Source organism: Peromyscus californicus, unplaced genomic scaffold, assembly GCF_007827085.1.
Source record: "Peromyscus californicus insignis strain IS unplaced genomic scaffold, ASM782708v3 Scaffold_5__1_contigs__length_169319896, whole genome shotgun sequence".
NCBI lineage: Eukaryota > Metazoa > Chordata > Mammalia > Rodentia > Cricetidae > Peromyscus > Peromyscus californicus.
The window spans coordinates 138,744,056-138,759,603 of record NW_026294573.1 but is presented as its reverse complement, the minus strand read 5'-3'; the positions used below and the strand labels follow the sequence as shown (position 1 = coordinate 138,759,603).

Sequence of the window (15,548 nt, the reverse complement as noted above, 5' to 3'; positions counted from 1 at the left end):
TTACCTTAGCATCTTGATTGCTGGGATTCCAGGCATGAACCACTCTACTGGCTTTGAGCCTATTAATTAGTTTTGAGTGATGTTTTGGATTAATCAACACCTCAAAAGCATTCTTAAGCAAACTCAATAATATTGGATATTTGGATATTTTGTTTTGGTTTTAAAGGAAATATTTCTAATATTTCACTATTAAAAGCATGCTGTAGGTTTCTAGTAAATGCCCTTAACAAGATAAGGTAGAATGTTTTTGTGCTTAACTCTGAGAACTTTTCAATTATGATTAGTTGTTGAACTTAATACATTTTTACATCCTACTAGAGGATTATTAAATAAAGGTTTTAAAGCTAGAATTCCAAGAATCAGAGATTTTAAAACTCCATTGTCTATTATTACAGAAGTTATATTTGTACATTTCCTAATATTAAAATTTTCTTGTGTTCTAAAATGAATCCAATTTTTATTAGATATGATTTGCAAATATTTGGTAAAGTAATTTTACATATATATTTGTGAGTATAATTTGGCTGTAACATTTTGATCTTGTACAGTTTCAATATCATACATTGAATTAGGAGTGCGATCACTTGTTACCCTTCAATGGAAAAATGTAAGGCTGACATATTTCTTTGCTGTTAATTCTAGAGGAAAGCATTGTCGTTCAACACATTCCTCAAAAACTTCACTGGACCAGAATAAATTATATGTTCTTTATATGTTTTGAACATTTAGAATCAATTTTAATTTCTAAAGGATGATGGAGTTCTGATCTATCCCATGAGACACTTTCACCACTTGAATAAGGAATAAGTGAACTAGGAAAGTTGGCCTGGGAATTAGGAATTTTATTATCACATCATACTTTAACCCTCAGTTATTTTAACAGTCACAACAAAAAATGTTAGAATTCATAATATAGGAAATATAAACTGATAGTGGATTGCAATTTACTATCTTATACTACTGAAGAACAGCCTGGAGAAAATATGTCTGGCATTCTTCTCTCATGTTTTGTTCTAAAATATGGGTACTTCATGAATTCAATTCTCTTGGACATCAAGAAAAATAACTTATCAATAAATGATGCTTTGCTCTATTTTGATATTTTTCCCAGTGAAAAGCATGAATGTCCCCCCTTTCCTACACTATTGCCCAGTGAGCTGCAGACAAACAAAGCATTCACCACTTCACCCTCCAGCTTAGGTACCAGGGTATTACATTATAAAAACCTCACGATCAATGTGATTGCATGACTTGCTTACCTAATTTTAGGGTTTTAAAATGAAAACCCACCAGGTGTCAAAATAAAGCATAAATAAAATATTTCATTGTGAGAATTTGATCAAGTACAGGCAAATAAAGAAGTTAAATATGTCAGTATTGTTGTTTCTCTTGATTGATTAGTTTAGAAACAGTCTTGCCTTTATATATCTGTAATGGTCAGCATTTTTCAGTTGGCTCACTATGTAGAAAACAAAAAGTCCTAAGACATAGAATAGATCAAATGATACATAAGACCAACAGACACAGGAAGCACACTTGGGTTAGTGAGGATGTTAGGGTCAAGCAAGCAGATAGCATAAGTTTAGAGGTGGGAAGGTTGAGCAGCCAGCATTGCATAATAACTTGGAAGGATCAAATCTCCATAGGAAATGGCTGCACAATGGTAATTAACATAACAGCAAAAGAATGCATGATATTCTCATACTGGCAAAGACTGTAAGAAAATGGTAAATCCCACATCAGGCTCTGGAAATAAGAAAAGAATTGCAAAACTGGAATGTCAATATGTATCTGTTTCTTCTGAGACAGAAATACATGTTTTCTATCCCAGTTTTATTGGATATTCTTTATTGTTTGCAAGATATAAAATCATTAATTTGTATCTTATAATATGCAATTGTTTTCAGAAAACTGTACTTTAGTATTTCAACATTCTTTAAAAAATTGTTCTCATATCTTTAAAAATTCAGCATTCCTCAGTAATTATGAAGCTTTTTAATAGTTTAGCTATTGTTAAAATCTCATATAAATACTGGGTGAGGAGCAGGTAGCAATTTTATCCAAAGGTTGGAGCTAACATAGAACAAGCACAATGTTGCTTTGATAAGGCTTACTTCTATATGGATGTCATGAGTAGTGCTTATATTGGCATCTGGATGTGCAAAGCTGACGTAACAAGACAATGAGGAATTCCTATGGGAATACCCCTTTCGGTTTCTGCACCCAAAACCAGTATGCTGGTATTGGACTGAGTGGGGCATACTTCAAACACAGGTCTACACGGCTCTATCAAGCTTACTGCAAAAATGGAAACACAACTTTTAAATACAGAGAACTACTTTCCCAATTCTTTCACATTATCAAATGAACCAAATTATCAAAGGAAAATCTTCTAATTACTAAAACTGAAAAACTGAAACTGAACCAGTTGGGGGCAGTGTGGTGTGAAAGTAGCATTATTGACTTCCTATCTGCAGACATCCTGACAACCACCTGCTGAAGAGGCTGTACCTGGACTCTTCATCTGTAAAACGGTCCTTTTGAAAAAAATTACTTGGCCTAATGTAGTTAATTAGCTTACATGCCTATATCTAGTTTAGAGGATTCAATCAAATTTTCATCTTCTATGAAAGACATAAAAGGGAAAATTACAACAGTTCAAAGGATAAATGTGGACACACTTTGAGCTTAGTTCCATTAAGACTCCTCTATACCTCCAAGCTAAGTTGTCTAACCAACTAATACTTTAAATATCAAACTGGAATTTCCTCAGGTTTTTATTATTTTAATCATTGCTTATTAACTTGCCCTTTTATTTATTGAATAGAAATGAAAATATACAAAAGCTGTAATGATTATCATAGGGATGCTTTAGATAACACATTAGGAAACCTTACTCATGAGTACATGTCTTGTCAGAAAGAGAAATACAAATGATAAGTCCAGCACAAACGTAGGAGACAAAAATTCTACAACAAATGAAGTCTGTGATTCTTGGACCAGGCTTCTGAGTGGGTTTGTTGTTCAACCTATGAAGAAACACTGGAACTCTTTCCATAATGACATCTGCAGAAACACACATCCTTCCAACAATTCTCTACTCTTGAGTCAAAACTACTTAGATTTACATAGACTCAAAAGTCTCAAAATAGACCTTTCATTTAAGTCATTTTTAAGGGTGTAGCAAGAACCTAAGCCCCTCCTTACCTCTCTTTGGGAAATGGACTGCTCTAGGAGATGAGCACTGTCCTAAGGGGTATATGTCATGTGACTAAAAGGAGAAAAAGGACTTCTGGCCAGTGAAGCATCCATGTAGCTACATATAGCAACACATACCTGGCTTTGTGGTCTGATTACCAGTACAAGCCACTTGTAGAACTTGGGAACCCCAAGATGGATTTAATATGTTAGTCAGTTTCTATTGCTGTAATAAAATGTGTGAAAAGTCAATTTAAAAGAGGAAAGATTTACTTCCACAATTTCAGAGGTTCTGGTCCCTGGTCACTTGCTCTATCATTATGGGGCTGGGATGAGGGACAGTGTCATGGTAAAGAAGACAGAGTAGAACAGAATGGATTATCTCACAGTAGCTGGGTAGCAGGGAGAAGAAAGGAGGCAGGGACAAGGTGTTCTTTGAATGCACACTCTCAGTGACCTCCTTCCTCCAACAGTCCCAGCTCCTATAAACTCACAATAATGTCATCAAATTGTGAATTTTTCAATGGGTAACCCATTGATGAAGTCAGAGTCCACATAGTCCAATCACCTCTCTCAGATTAAACCTGCCATCTGAAGATGGAGCCTTTAACAGGGGTACCGAGCAGGTCATCTATCCAGTCAGTAGTCTGACCTGTTCCAAAGACTCATGTTCTCTATATGTCAAATTATAACAAGTAAACGAGGAGGTTACAGAGAAACACAAGTCATTTCCACTGAGACAGGGGCCATAGAGTTCTTTCAAGGAGGTCCAATCCAGAAAATGAACTGTTATTCATCTCAGACACCCTGTCGTTGCTCAGAAACAGAGCAATCATGTAGCTTGGTAGCATGTCCAGGGGCTGAGTCTGCTCTGCACAAGCTCCAGGCTGCTGCATACCATCCTTTTGGCCCTGCTCAACAGCAACATGTTTTCCCTATCCACCAGTCTTCACTCAACCTGCCATTTCCTGTCTCTAGTTCCACTTCTCTCCACCAAGCACTCACTGCTCTGTTCCTCTATCTTTCCCAACTCTCCATCCAATATTCATTTGTTTTAGTGGCATTAGAAACTGCAGTGTGTCATATAGTATATATTTTTGCCCAAATAGCTTTACATGCAAATATTCATTGCAATGGATCTTTGATCTGGTTCAAGGTTTCTGGTTTCTGAAGCACCATAAATACTGAACCACTGCCGAGACTTGTCTAGGATATCCTGCTGTTGTCCAGAGTCAGGGTGATGCTGAGGCTAGTCAGGACATCTAGCGGCAGGTTCAGTGAGAGCTCCTGGCTGCTGCACATCTCCCTGCCTTCAATGTCTGCCACCTGGAGGATCACCACACTAGACCTTAATGCTTGTAGCCCAAGGTCAGTGCCCCTCCCAGCAGGGAAACCAGCATGGGCTGCAGCCACAGTGGCTCCATGTTGGGTGTGAGCTAGTCGGCCTAGGATAGGCCCTATTCAGTAAGGACATGTTTCTTCAGGAGCTCCAGGCTGCTGTACACCACCCTGTTCTTGGTCCCAGCGCCAGGCATGACTGTAGTGCTCATAAGCTGCAGGCTGTGCATATTAATATCAACATCATAATACAAAAACATTCCAACTTTTAAAAGTCTCAGTTTAAAAATATTCTAATGCTTTAAAAGTTTAAATCTCTCTCACTGTTTTTGTTTCTTGTTTTGTTTTCAAGAAAGGGTTTCTGTGTGTAGTTTTGGTGCCTGTCCTGGATCTCACTCTATAGACCAGGCTGGCCTCAAACTCATAGAGATCTGCCTGGCTCTGCCTCCCAAGTGCTGGGATTAAAGGCGTGTGCCACCACTGTGCAAAAGTTCAATCTCTTCAATTCGAAGTCTCTTTAAAATTCTTGGGGATGAACAAGAAAGGAAAGTTTATAGATTAATAACTGATGTGTTCTGTGTCAAGTTGACAAAGGGTCTATTGTGCTGGTTGGATTTTGTCAACTTGACACAAAACTAGACATATCTGGGAAGCGAGAATCTTAATTGAAAACACAGCTCCATGAGATTGACCTATAGGTAAGTCTGTGGGAGTATTTACCAGATTAATGATTTATTGATGATTGATACTGGTGGTGCCTAGAAGGTATAAGAAACCAGGTTGAGCAAGACATGAGGAACAAGCAAGTAAGCGGCATTACTGCATGGTCTCTCTTCAGTTCCTGTTTCCAGTTTCTTCTCTTGAATTCTTGCCCTGACCTCCTTTTTAATGATGGACTGTGATGTGGAAGTGTGAACAAAACACTCCACCCCCATTGCTTTTGGTCATAGTGTTTTGTCACAGCAATAGAAACCCTAACTGAGACAGGGACTGGGGGAGCAAGACGCACAGGATAACATGGGGTATAATGCACAAGTGACAGCTATTGGATACAGGGCAAAGGCTGGCAGGCAATCAACTCTGCTCATTTTTACAATGAATCTAGCTGAGACCAATTGTGACATGCATCCCACTTGCTTGTCACTTTATTCAACTCTCTGATAGCTTACTCTCTATGCCAAGCTCTACTCCTCACATTATTAAGCCTGAAATTATTTGAATTTTCTATACCCAATAAGAACTCAATAGAGTGGTGCTGTGGAATAATCCTTTTGTACACTGGGAAGATTTGTTGCTGTGATTGGTTTAATAAACAAATTGACTGACCAATAGCTGATCAGAATAAGGTTAGGTGGGAGAGCTAAACTGAAAATGCTGGGAGAAAGAAGGGCAGAGTCACTGGAGTCACCAGCCAGATGCAGAGGGAGCAGGAGATGGACATGCCATTCTAATAAAGGTGCTGCCACCTGGCAAAGTATAAATAAGGAATATGGGTTAACTTAAAATGTAAGAACTAGTTAGTAATAAGCCTGAGCTATTGGCTGAGTATTTATAATTAATATAAGCCTCAGTGTGTTTATTTAGGAGCTGCTGGTGGGACAGAAACTTCCACCTACAGAGTGGTTTCCCCAGTCATTTCAAAGCTCAAGCCTTCAGGATAACTACTTCACTTCAGGTTGGCTGCTAAGATTATCTTCTGAAGGTCAGGGAGCAAGCAGCACCATTCTGAAGACCTTTCAAAAATTTGGAAATCTCTATTTCCTATGTTTGCTCTACTGGATTTTATAAGCAGAATTGACAAATGGGATTACATGCAATTAAAAAGTATCTGCACAGCAAAATAAATTCTTAGATAGAAAGACAGAACATTTCCAGGTGAGCTGGAACGTATGTTAAAGGAGGTCACTGGTAAGCTAAAAGCTGAGCAAGGGCTAGTCCCCCACTGACAAAAAATAGAAAGTCCTGAGCAGCAAATCAATCATCCAGAGAAGCATAAATGTTCCATGACTAGTAACACTCAGAATGTTCGATGTTTGTCCAGAGTCGCTGGAGCAGCATTGGAAGTGAATTAACTCTATGAAGAAGCATTTCAGGGCATTGGTCCAGCCTAAAGTCTGCATTGATGAGCCTTTGCTTCCAGTTTTTTTTGAGGCAACTCTGAGTTTTCCTTACCTGCTACTTTGCTCAGGTCCTATAGTCATCACATCCAGGAAGACTGTAAGCCAATTGGTTGAAATGAATATTAAATCTTGAAATTCTTTTGTTCATGGCAAACTATATATACCGTAGATTTTTACAAAAGTTATTCTTTTCTGTGTATTAGTGTTTTGTCTGCATGTGCATGCAGTGCCTTCAGAAGCCAGAAGAGGGTGCTGGAATCCTTGGAACTAAAGCTACCTAAATTTGTGAGTCTCCATGTATACGTTGGGAACGAAACCTGGGTCCTCTGCTAGAGCAGCAAGTGCTCTTAACTGCAAGCCATCTCTTCAGCCCCATGTATTTAAGAACATGAGAAAGATTAAGTTCTGGTTATCAATGTCCTGCACATTCAGAATCAATTCTTTTGTGAGGATTCCATGTTTACTAGAATCTGAATAGTTCTGGGCACCAGATCTTTCTTCATCTCACTATTTGTCTAAGTGGGGAAATTTCTTGAGCCATTACTGTCTAAAGAGGCAATACTGAGCAAAACAAAACCATCAAATCCTATAAATAAAGAAATCATGGCTCAGTTTTAGCAGACAAAGACCAATAATGCCTTGTTGACTACATGACTTTTTATTAATAAATCAAGCAACATGCATAAGACCTTAAGGTAATGACTGGAATTCTGCTCCCTACAAATGTCTTTACTGCAGGCAACGAGAGCCTAGATGCATTGACTAGTCACACATGGCTATTGCAGAGCCTCTCCTGAACCCCCCAAATGCTGGCTTTCAATATGGCCTTACAATTGTCCTTCCTTTCACATGAAACACTGGGCATCTCCAGAAAAAGTCTAAGGCTTGAATGTCTGTTGCTCACAGTTATGAAGTCTCCTGAGAATGTCACAGATTGACATCATGGAAACAAGAAGCATGAGAGAGGCTACACACAGACTAGAAGGCAGGCTACAGGCTGTCCAGCAGTGGTGTGCTTGGTGCCAAGTTACAAAAATTCCTAGAAATGCTATGAGACAAGTGACAGTTTCTATTTCTCTGGAATCCAGAGAGGACAGCGGTACTTAAACATAGCATAGTATTCTTCTCAGTGCTCAGGTTAAACCAAGCTTCATTATCACAGCAGGACTCTACCAACATAGCAATTGTTGACATAGAAGCATCCCAGTGATGTGACAATCATCCAGCAGCATTGTCTTTTCAATTTGACTGCAGCCAGGACTGCTTTTGATTCCTTTTTGTCTGTACTGTCTAGATATATGTTGAAAATACTGAGAGTACAAATCATAGTCTCTTCAAGGTTTTTGCCCAAGAGATCTAAAGTCAGCTTCATTAATTTGATTTATGTGAAAATTCATATTTGTTTCATTGCCTTAGCTGGAGACAATGCAAATCATTAAAACAGCAACAATAGAACCTCTAAAGAGAGCCATGCCATGTTGCTTTCCATAGAAAATGGCATCCAAGTAGTAACTTGTTAGTTAATACATGCTAATATAACGTTTTAGTTAAGTCTGCTCTCTGTTGTTGACTAGGATTCAATATTGGCATAGCTTAGAGGAAGTTCAGAATATAAAGTTCTGTCTGAATTTTCCACCTCATATTTAATTGTTTTATCCATTCTTAAAACATAAAAACATGATATGTACCATGGAAACAAGCAGGTAACACTCAGGCACAGAGGTAACCATGCCACATACACCTGTCACACACAACACTGTTTCTATTTAATAGTAAAATACAATGCCGAGCCACGTCACTGTGACAACATATTGCAAACTGAATTAGAAAAAGAAATGGATTCATTGGATAGGTAAAATAATTTAAAACTGCAAGCCTGTAGTGCTTGGAAAAGCACGGTTGCTTCTATTTCCAGAAACACTTTTACTGATATTTTCATATTTAACTTTCTTGCTAATTTGATCAAGTATAAACTGTTGGGTTACCTAAATTCCATACCAAGGGTTTGGAGCATTAACTTATATTTGTTCGTGATTTCCTGGCTGCCTTTCTCCTGACCATCTCTTCCTCAGCTAGAAATGGGATAGGCTTTATCCTCTCAGAACTGTCTATTGTAAGCAACACAGAGAAGAAGTAAGAACTGAGCACTCTGGAATGAGGCACCGTGTTTGATACAAGTTTCCATGGCCTGTCTGCCATGGGACTTCAGGAAGTAACGTAACTTCCTAAAACCTCAGTTTTTCCATGTGAAAAGTGCAGGCACTGCCACCTGCCTCAAATCCACATCACAAAGGTTAAGGACCAGTGTTTGAAATGTTTGGTACAATACACACCACATGCTAAGTCCTAGAGAAATGTTGGATGTTGTTTTCCAGTGGCTCTCTTTGTCCCCACCAAATTCTCCATTGATTTGGAGAGAGGAAATTTTGTTTGCTATTCCAGTATTACTGGTCCACTGCTATGATCAGGAGACCAGGATGCAAAACAGACTATAAATTCAGAGTTTAACAACAATTGTGATCCATCACTTTCTAACTGCAGCTCATCAGTGTCTCTGAGCCTGTTTCCTTCTCAGCACAATGGAAATAAGACCTGCAAACAGGTCCAGGGTAGCGATGAAGTAAAACAACATGCACAAAAGTTTTTCACAAAATTGCACAGCACCTGAGAGGTGGAAATTGTTACTAATGAACATTTAAAATAAGTGGATATGATGAAGTTGATAGTGAATAAATTACTTACTGTTGTAGTATACTATTTTAAGTTGTGTTACTTTTGTTTATGTTGCATTTGTTTAACTCTGTGAAACTGTGTTACTGTGCCTGTGTAAAACACCTGATGGTCTAATAAAGAACTGAACAGCCAAGTAGCAAGGCAGGAGAAAGGATAGGTGAGGCTGGTAGGCAGAGAGAATATATAGAAGGAGAAATCTGGAAGAAGAGTAAAAAGAAGGAGAACAAGGAGAGGAGGATGCCATGGGCCAGCCACCCTGCTACACAACCAGTCACAGAGTAAGAGTGAAAATAAGATATAAAGATGTAAGTGAAAGGTAAAAGCCCAGAGGCCAAAGATAGACAGGATAATTTAAGTTAAGAAAAACTGACAAGAAACAAGCCAAGCTAAGGCTGTGCATTTATAATTAAGAAGAAATCTCTTTGTGTATTTATTTGGGAGCTGGGTGGCAGGCCCCCCAAAAGAGCCAAAGAGCAAAAATAACCAACAACAACTTACTGTTTTCTGTCATCCAGACACAGTGTAAAATACTTTGGGTGTATAACCTACTGATAAGAGTAACTGAGAAAAGAAATTACCCAGTTCTGCAATCTGAATCGCTGATTGTTGATTTGAAACTTTCTTTATTTACTTTTTAACAGCGTTAACCAGTCTACAGCAGTTTCGTTAGGAGCCTTGGGCCTTGTGTGCTCCACCTCTAGCAATATAAAGACCATTCTTTGCAAATGTGTAAGAAGCAGTCTGTGACTGCACACACTACTACATCTTGTTGCCTCCAAAACTGTTTACGTTTTCTCATGTGGGCTGAATGACAGTTTCTCTTTATTTTATCTGCCATCTATCTCCAACTGCAGAAGCTGAGGCTTTTGTGTCTTGTTGAACAGTTAGACTGCTAATTTGTTAACCTTAAGGTCCAAGACTGTTTTGTGTTCCCATAATATCCCCCACCATAACACATTCACAGAGGACTAGGGCATTTGCTGTTTATATACTAATTTTCCAGAAATATCATAGCCTCCACTTACATTTTGAAGTTGTATATTGTGCAACTACAGGTTATGGTTCATTTTATAATGGCTATTATCACAAATTTGTAATTGATAGGAATATATTTTCTAATATTTTATAAAATAGGAGTCTGGTTTTTCTAACAAAATCATTATTTTTCTTTAATTTCCTAACTGATGACAAATAATGTATATTCAAAAGTTGGAAGCATTTCTTAATTTATACAAAGACAATTATGTGTTATATTTACATACATAAATATGCATGAATATTTTTACCTATAAATGTAAAAATTATCTATAAAATTTTATTTATAACATAAACATATTTCTCAGCATAAACCCTACATAATTCAAATCTCATTATTAGTTTTAAATTGTTTTACGCTTTTATTGATTTTTTTTGAGACAAGGTCTGGAACTCCTGTAGCTCAGACTGGCATTGGCCTCATAGCTATCCTCCTGTCTCAGTCTCCCAAGAATTGGTTCACAATCATAAGCCGTGATACTTTGCTTATTTTTAACTGATTTCACCATCTCTGTGATGTTTCCTAAAGAATATATTGACATCCAAGACATTGTGTTTTAGATTTGACATCAAGCTATAAGCTACCCAGGCAAGAAGATCAGATGGAGCTTAATTTCACTGAATAGTCATTACTTCTATAAATCATCAGGACAACGAAGTGTAACATTTTGAGCAGACAGAGGCGGGGGCCTGGGTTGGAAAGGAAAGTTCTGAGGCCATTGTCCTTTAGGTAAGAGCTTTGTTAACTTATAAGACCACACAGAACACAGGGTTCTAAAATAAGAACTTTCACTACCAGCAGAAAAGCAAGGTGTCTATTCTTAATTGTTTCTGAGAGAGGAAGCTCTTGCATAGTAAGGAAGCAGGCCTAGTTAACCGTGACCAATGCTACATGACAGTGGTCACTCTTTGTTTGAGAAGGGAGTGGTGCTTGGCTAATGTGTGACCCACAGGATATAACTGCTGTCTGGTTGCTTTACTTCCCACCACCAGGGAAGAGGGTCCATCCTGTTCACAGCAGCAGAAGGCTGGTAGCTTTCAGGTCACAGAGACCTAATCTAACTGCTATGGATGGCAGATACTGCATTACTTTTGGCTGCTACATTTGGAATCTACCGCAATCAGCACAGAGATACCCTCACACTGCATGGAAGACGTCCAGAGGAGTGGTTCTGACACTGGTGTATAGCAGCAGCTTTGTCTCACTGAAGCCACATTTAGGATACATTTCAATGCATTTAGGTTGGGAATTTACTTTTTCTGAGTGGCAGGACTTGTAGGCCACTTTCACATTAGGGCTTTGGTGAAAACTTCCTGCAATTTAAATCAGAGATTGTTAAAATTTAGCTAAGGCCTTGGCAGATCCCATTTTAAAATTTAAATTGTAATTCTCATAAGAAACTTATTTTATACATTTGTTTAATCACATCAAAGATACTCCAAAGATAATACTTTGTATCTATAAAAGAGTAAAGCCCCAAACTCCACTTTTTGTCCTAGCTCTTTAACAGTTGCTATGGTTGAGGATACTTCTTATCAAATGGTATTGATATGCCAACAAAGTCTTACCTAGAGAGGAGTCTGTCAAAGTCTCACAGAGCACAAGAGAATCAGATTTAAAACATCTAAGTGACTGAGACAATGACTGAACTGAATTAGCATCACAATGTCTGTAACTTTGTCACTCTCAAGTCTAAGTGGCATCATCACAGCAGGGAAAACCCAAGCCAGTCATCACAGGTGCTCATCCTCATCATGTACATACACACACATGCACACAGGCACGCACACATATGTGCCATGCGCTCACACCTTTATCATGAGTGATGACACTTGTCTTGAATCCAGTGATGACTGAAGAGGCAGCAGCTGGACATGCTTACTGACCCTGCACCACATATCTTCTAGGTAACCATACCACCTGCTTTGTGCAAGGAGAGATGGTCCCAGGGAAAGCCAGGGCCACCCTGTCTTCCTCACACTCTCTGCAGTCTTCTATGGTATGGGTATCTCCCAGAGTCATGTGTTGGAAATAGGAAATAGGAAATAGCTGAGAAGGAGTTCATGAGAGACTAAATAGATGGGCATCTGATCTTAGACTTCTAGCTAAAAATGGTGATAAGTCAGCATCTTTTTAACATAAAGCACCCAGTTTTAGCAACTGTAAAGGACCAAATATATTGCCGTAAGCAATATTCAACGTCATTTCCCCAGTCTCTGGTTCATTCATGTTCTCTCTTTCTGTGTGTCTCTGTCTCTGTCTATCTCTATCTCGTGTGTGTGTGTGTGTGTGTGCGTGTGTGTGTGTGTGTGTGTGTGTGTGTGTGTATGAACATGCACCCTCATAACTATAGAGCCCTCTCTCCAGGCTCTTAATGTCCATTTGATACAAAAGAAAGTTAGATATAGATAATATTTTTCTTCTGATTCTTTTTGTTTGTTTCTTTGACAGAGGGTCTTATGCTGCATCCCGAGAACTTACTATGCAGCTCAATTTTGTATTGAACACACAATAATCTTCCTGCTTCAACCTTCTAAGTGTTGGGATTACAGGTGTGTACCACCATACATGGCTTCTTCTGATTATTTAAGTTCAGTTGTTTTCCTATTTTTTTTCCAATATTTCAATTATGTAGGTAAATTATATCTGATTCCACCTATGACTTTTGCTTATTCTCTGGTTGAAGGTGCAACCCAGTAGCAGCTGAGACTCCTCAGTTTTGAGATGTCAATCACATGAGATGCTCACAGACGACAGCAGCAGCTGTGGAGTGGAGCTGGCCTGAGCCACCGGGATGAAAACAAGCCGCATTGCTGCGGAGGGCAGAGCTGGAGAAGCACCACTGCGTCCCTTTGGAGCCTAGATCGCTGAGTCCCAGCAGTCTGGCACTGACTTTTACACAATTGGACTTGGGTTTTGCTTTGGTCTGATTGTGACTGTGTCCTGATTTTTCTCTTTTAGAATAAGAAAATACGGTGGAGCGCACTGGCCGTTGTCGCCGTCGCCTTCCTCCTCCCCACATTCCAGACAGCGGGGTGACTAAGCCTTCGGCCCTCGAGCTGAGGCTTGTCTCTTATTTAGTTCTCGAGAACTCCTGGCCAACATGAGTGATGTAGAGGAGAACAACTTCGAGGGCAGAGAGTCTCGCTCTCAGTCAAAATCTCCAACGGGAACTCCTGCTCGCGTAAAATCAGAGAGCAGGTCAGGATATCATAGTCCATCAACAGTTTCCAAACATTCTGTTTGTTTGTTTTTTTGGTTTTTTCGAGACAGGGTTTCTCTGTGTAGCTTTGCGCCTTTTCCTGGAACTCACTTGGTAGCCCAGGCTGGCCTCGAACTCACAGAGATCCGCCTGGCTCTGCCTCCCGAGTGCTGGGATTAAAGGCGTGCGCCACCACCGCCCGGCAGTTTCCAAACATTCTGAATCCCATTCTCGATCAAGATCAAAATCCGGGTCAAGGTTGAGGAGTCATTCTCATAGATGCTACACTCAGTCCCGGTCCCACTCTCATAGAAGATCTTATACGCCCGAGTCGCTGACGAAGAAGCCAGAGTCACTCTCCAATGTCTAATCGCAGAAGACATAGAGGCAGCAGGGCAAATCCAGATCCCAACACATGCCTGGGTATATTTGGCCTCAGTTTGTACACAACAGAGAGAGATCTTCGTGAAGTATTCTCTCGATATGGACAATGAGTGGTGTCAATGTAGTAGTTTATGATCTGTGAACTGGAAGGTAACGTGGATTTGCTTTTGAGCATTTTGAGAGGATAGATGACTCTAAGGAGGCTATGGAAAGGGCAAATGGGATGGAGCTGGATGGTAGAGGAATTCGTGTGGATTGTTCTATCACCAAGAGAGCACACACGCCTACACCAGGCATTTACATGGGCAGACCGACTCAGTGGTGGTGGAGGAGGAGGAGGCAGTGGTGGAGAAGGAGGAGGCGGTGGTGGTGGTAGACGATGAGATTCTTACTATGATATAGGATATGATCGAGGCTATGACAGATATGAAAATTATGATTACCGGTACAGAAGAAGGTCACCTTCTCCTTATTACAGTAGATACAGGTCACGGTCAAGATCTCGTTCCTAAAGCCCAAGACGCTATTGATAACGGAGTGATTGTGGCCAAGGACTCCCCCTCCCCTTTTTTTCCCTTTCCCCTTTGATTCTGGATTTCCAAGCTTCCAATGCTTACTAGTCCTAAAAACAAAACAAAAACCTGGTTTGTTTCATCTATAGTGTGGCCAGTTGTGTTGCTGTTTTCCACCCTTTGTTATACTCTTAAAGGTGAAATTGTCATTTAAGTCATTGAACATCTGAGTAAAAAGGAGCCCAGTGTTAGACTTTGTGGTTCTTCTCTGCCTTTACTATGAGGAAAAAATGATCTTTTGAAAGCTTTTGTGACGGATATTGTAGTAGATGTCCTTTTATTAGAAATCTGCAGTTATAACAAACTGCTTTTTAACCTTCTTTGGGGAAAGATAAATAACACTTGAAGTAGATCAGTCATGTCAAGTTTGTCTGGAGTGGCATGGAACAGTGGATTAGGTGAGTGTAGAAAGTTTGAAGCTGTAGGAGAAAATATGAAGAATGTAACTTTAGACCTAAAAAATTAAGTCACCTTTTAGGAATTAAAAGCTTGTAGATTCCTGTAAAACTTGTTATAGTTGAAGTTACATGTTAAACCTTATAAACTTAAAGTGTGATTTTTTATGTTAAATTAACAGAAACTTAACTATTCTCTTAATCACTGAAGGAAAACCTTTATTTATTACCTAGAACAATTGTATAACTTGCTGTTAGAAATTTTGGTATTGGTTGGTTATTGGTTTCGTGGGTTATTGTATAGGAAAGGATCCTAAAATTCAAACAAAAGTTAATTTGAAAATGAAAAAAAAGAATAAGAAAATATGTAAATTATTTTGACTTCACAAGAACTTATAGTTGAGAGACTTTGGAATTTTGTAGAAATGTTGGATATTTTAGAGAGGCTTGAACTGAGAAAGAAACTGGATATTTTAAAGAACTCTCCAAAGTTATACTCTGATCTCTACATGTACACTTTTGCATGTGTGCCTATGCACATGCACACACACACACACACACACACACACA

General features: G+C 39.1%; 1 protein-coding gene and 1 pseudogene across 3 annotated transcripts in view; one reads left to right on the top strand and one right to left on the bottom strand.

Moving 5' to 3' along the window:
* Window positions 1–15,548, bottom strand: part of Xkr4 (XK related 4) — a 439,385-nt gene that overhangs the window by 314,754 nt on the left and 109,083 nt on the right. The window lies entirely within an intron of this gene.
* Window positions 10,774–14,541, top strand: LOC128097260 (transformer-2 protein homolog alpha-like; annotated as a pseudogene).